Source organism: Palaemon carinicauda, chromosome 22 (assembly GCF_036898095.1).
Source record: "Palaemon carinicauda isolate YSFRI2023 chromosome 22, ASM3689809v2, whole genome shotgun sequence".
Lineage (NCBI taxonomy): Eukaryota > Metazoa > Arthropoda > Malacostraca > Decapoda > Palaemonidae > Palaemon > Palaemon carinicauda.
This window is the reverse complement of record NC_090746.1, coordinates 117,603,127-117,608,126: the sequence shown is the minus strand read 5'-3', so window position 1 is coordinate 117,608,126 and position 5,000 is coordinate 117,603,127.

Genomic DNA, 5,000 nt, shown 5'->3' with positions numbered 1-5,000 from the left:
TCGAGGCAACAAGAAATTTCATGTTCAAAATCGACACCGTTACCGGTGAGAAAAACAGACATGTTTATTCAGGCTCTTTTTAGTGCGAGGGAAGAGCGAAGATACAAGAATAATATATACATAAAATGAACTATGTACGATCGTGTGACACACGGTTGGTACAAGCATTACAGGAACAGGACGCATACTTTTAACTGGTGTATCTATCACCGAGACAGAAGTCACCATACAGCCCTGAAATACTTCAAATTTTCTCTTTCTTTTATTATGAAATGCACATTTACAATCTTACAATTTATGACATATACATCATCGTACATTTACATGAATATTTTTTTTTCATTTTGCATATACTGTATTTGAAGTACTTCGGAATTCATCTATACATAGAACGGTGGAATCATATATAAATTTACCGGGATCACAATTACAAAGTAAAAATTACTTCAAGATTTTCTGAAAAGATCCATAAAAGGAGATATTAAGATTGGTACATATAAAAAAAATCACAAGAAAGTGGTTGTAAATGCAAATCATCAAGATTTGTATGTTCACTGAAATCTTCATAGTGTTTCTGTTGTATACTTTCTCCAATACAATTAAATCAAATCAACCTAAAAAGGGAAGTTGCCTCTTGAACAATGAATTACTTGTCAAGTGGAGATTTCTCCAGTACTAACCGAGCTCTGTTGTAAGTACCATGGCTAAAGCAGTTACTATTAATGCTAAGGAAAAAAGTATTACTTGAGTACCATATTTTTATGATTAGTTTTATAAGCACCAGGAGTAAAGCTGTTACTACTGCTGCTAAGAAAAAGGTATTATTTATGGACCATATTTTTATGATTAGTTTTATAAGTACCAGGAGTAAAGCAGTTACTACTGCTGCTAAGAAAAAAGCTATTATTTATGGACCATATTTTTATGATTAGTTTTATAAGTACCAGGAGTAAAGCAGTTACTACTGCTGCTAAGAAAAAGCTATTATTTATGGACCATATTTTTATGATTAGTTTTATAAGTACCAGGAGTAAAGCAGTTACTACTGCTGCTAAGAAAAAGCTATTATTTATGGACCATATTTTTATGATTAGTTTTATAAGTACCAGGAGTAAAGCAGTTACTACTGCTGCTAAGAAAAAGCTATTATTTATGGACCATATTTTTATGATTAGTTTTATAAGCACCAGGAGTAAAGCTGTTACTACTGCTGCTAAGAAAAAGGTATTATTATGGACCATATTTTTATGATTAGTTTTTATAAGTACCAGGAGTAAAGCAGTTACTACTGCTGCTAAGAAAAAGCTATTATTTATGGACCATATTTTTATGATTAGTTTTATAAGTACCAGGAGTAAAGCAGTTACTACTGCTGCTAAGAAAAAGCTATTATTTATGGACCATATTTTTTATGATTAGTTTTATAAGTACCAGGAGTAAAGCAGTTACTACTGCTGCTAAGAAAAAAGTATTACTTGTGTACCATATTTTTATGATTAGTTTTATAAGTACCAGGAGTAAAGCAGTTACTACTGCTGCTAAGAAAAAGCTATTATTTATGGACCATATTTTTATGATTAGTTTTATAAGTACCAGGAGTAAAGCAGTTACTACTGCTGCTAAGAAAAAGCTATTATTTATGGACCATATTTTTATGATTAGTTTTATAAGTACCAGGAGTAAAAGCAGTTACTACTGCTGCTAAGAAAAAAGTATTACTTGTGTACCATATTTTTATGATTAGTTTTATAAGTACCAGGAGTAAAGCAGTTACTACTGCTGCTAAGAAAAAAGCTATTATTTATGGACCATATTTTTATGATTAGTTTTATAAGTACCAGGAGTAAAGCAGTTACTACTGCTGCTAAGAAAAAGCTATTATTTATGGACCATATTTTTATGATTAGTTTTATAAGTACCAGGAGTAAAGCTGTTACTACTGCAGCTAAGATAAAAAGTATCAAAAAGTATTATTTATGGTCCCTATTTTTATGATTAATTCATTATATTTCCGTATTTTTTTTTATAGTGGGGAGCTGTTCTTTATACAATATGCCCTTATACATTTCTGTATACTATTAAGCACCAACTGTTGTCATTAACTTCTCGATTTCCAATTTGGCTTTTGGATGTAGTTGACACGTGCTGCAATTAATTCCTACCCATTCATTTCTAAAAAAAAAAAAAAAAAAAAAAAAAAAAAAAAAAAAAAAAAAAAAAAAAAAAAAACTTGATAATAATAGCAATGAAAGGCAATTACCAGATGTCAATTATCTTAATAAAGATATTTTAAATGCCTGTACCAAGACTCGAGAATTGAGTATTGTTTCAATCACAGAACTATTACCCAATTAAGAAAATAGAAAGAATGAAGCTCTATTAAATCATTACAATTTTCCACTAAGTAAAAACAGAGTTTATGCAGAATTAGGACTCTCTCTCTCTCTCTCTCTCTCTCTCTCTCTCTCTCTCTCTCTCTCTGCGAACAAGTGCTTGAATATGCGTAACACGTCTTTCAATTTCACTCAGGTACTCGGTGATTCTCTCTCTCTCTCTCTCTCTCTCTCTCTCTCTCTCTCTCTCTATATATATATATATATATATATTTATATATATATATATATATATATATATATTTATATAAAACCTAAACATTAAAATGTTGATAACTTGAATTTGGCAGTCCCTGATAAGATTTCAATTCGGTATTAGCAGCACTGCTCTCTCTCTCTCTCTCTCCTCTCTCTCCTCTCTCTCTCTCTCTCTATCGCTTAAATTCCCAAAGTTCATAACTTGGATTTGACTGCCCCATATACACTTTCACTCTTGTATTACGAATAATGCTCTCTCTCTCTCTCTCTCTCTCTCTCTCTCCTCTCTCTCTCTCTCTCTCTCCACAGTTTATAACTTCACATGCAACTCAATCTATATTCGATTATTCTCAAGCAATTCATACGTATCGAAATAACGACTTCGCTTAACGGCGTAAGAACGAAAAGAAACGGACGAAGGAAAGGAATTAGAAATAAAAATGTCCAAACAGGCGAGAGGAGATATGTGTCTGTGGCATCGTGTCAACGCACGGCGAGGTCAATGGCTCAATTGGTCTTTGAAAGAATGGCTCCAACACTGCAGACCCCTCACACGCTTTCTTCCCTGGAAAGGCCAAGAACAATAACGAGAATCCTCTTCGAAATCCTCTTGGCTTTCTCTACAGACCCACTTGCCTACACTGGACATTCCTTCTCTCTCTCTCTCTCTCTCTCTCTCTCTCTCTCTCTCTCTCTCTCTCTCTCCTTCTTCTTCTTCTTCTATTAGCGCGCACTTTTCTCATTCGTATGGGGTAACACAGTTGCCTTCTTTTTGAAGGAATTTGCTTTCGCTCTTGGGGTGGACCGTAGCCCTCGACCGGCTGCCCTGCCTGACATCGCCTAGACCCTGAAAATTGATACACAAGGCTTTTTATGACGAACTCCTCCGGGATATACGAGATCTATGCAACATCTTACTTCCATGTAACAATATAATATGGAAAACTTTCAAGAGAATATTGTTAAAAGTCATATAAAATTAGGTAGCCAACATGTTGATGAAGTGATACCGACCCCACCGTTGTTTGTTATAAACAATGCTAATAATGTAATATGAATACACATTACAATGAGTCTTAATACACACAGATTTACGTAACGGATGATGAAAATCGTTCTGAAGGTCAATACGAGACAATGAAATTGATGATCAATTGTAACTCGGATGATCGTTACGTATTATTCCAAACTAGTAATCAATTCCAGTGCATTCTTGGTTAACAACGCTAGCTTAGAAAGAGTTGGTTGCTATCAATTTCAACGAAAACTAATTAAACTTATGACCAGGGTTTGGTTGTTAAATTAGTGATAACACATAAGACCGGTCTTCAAAGGGAGACTTAACAGTTATATATGTGGTTATATCTCTTGTGTTGGGGAAGGGGGTTGGAAGAGGGGTTGCAAGAAAACAGACAGAACTCATCCTTGCTACCTCAGTTGATAAATAATATAGTCACTTTTTCGATTTTGGGACACTTATGTAATTCGCTTATTTCACTTGTGATTTGAGATGAACTAATGATTAAGATAGTTTTCATACATATAAATGCCACCTCTGAAGGTTCCACTGAATTATAATGACGTCAGTGGGATTCGGCAGTTCCAGACGGCTAGTGTAAAGATGAAAATATTTTCCTATTTTATTGTATCCATAGTCAACTTTATAGTGTCATTTCTATAGCTAAAAAGTGAGAAATTGTATATACTTTGCTATAAAATCCATCACGGTTTTGAAACTGCATCAAAATTAAATAAATACAATAAATAAATGTACATGCACACACATATGAAATATATATATATATATATATATATATATATTATAAATTTTTTCACAATTGTCACATATATTAACACATTAAAGTCTGGATTCTCTTAACAACCTTGGAATCATAGCCCCAGGCGAAAACACTCAAAGACTATAGTATCTGTCCGGCCGGGCTTCGACCCTGGTCCAGGACCATGTTGTGACATTGATATATATTATATATATATATATATATATGTAAATATATATATATATATATATATAGAGAGAGAGAGAGAGAGAGAGAGAGAGAGAGGAGAGAGAGAGAGAGAGAGAGAGAGAGAGAGAGAAAATTATCACTACGACAATAGATAGAGGGGATGAGTATAGAAGTGCCATAAATCCTGAAGGATTCCAAAAGGAATGAGGGTAAGACTACACCAGAATAAGCTGAGCCATCGCAGTCCTTAACTCCCATAGCTAAGTAGAAGGGAGCTCAGGCTAAATCCCTCTCTTTCACCCTAAATTGATCCAACACAAAATCATCCTAGAAGTATCTCACCACAATCCTATTTATCAAGAGGATCCCATTATTTTTGTTTCTTTCATTAGGGAGAGAGAGAGAGAGAGAGAGAGAGAGAGAGAGAGAGAGAGAAGAGAGA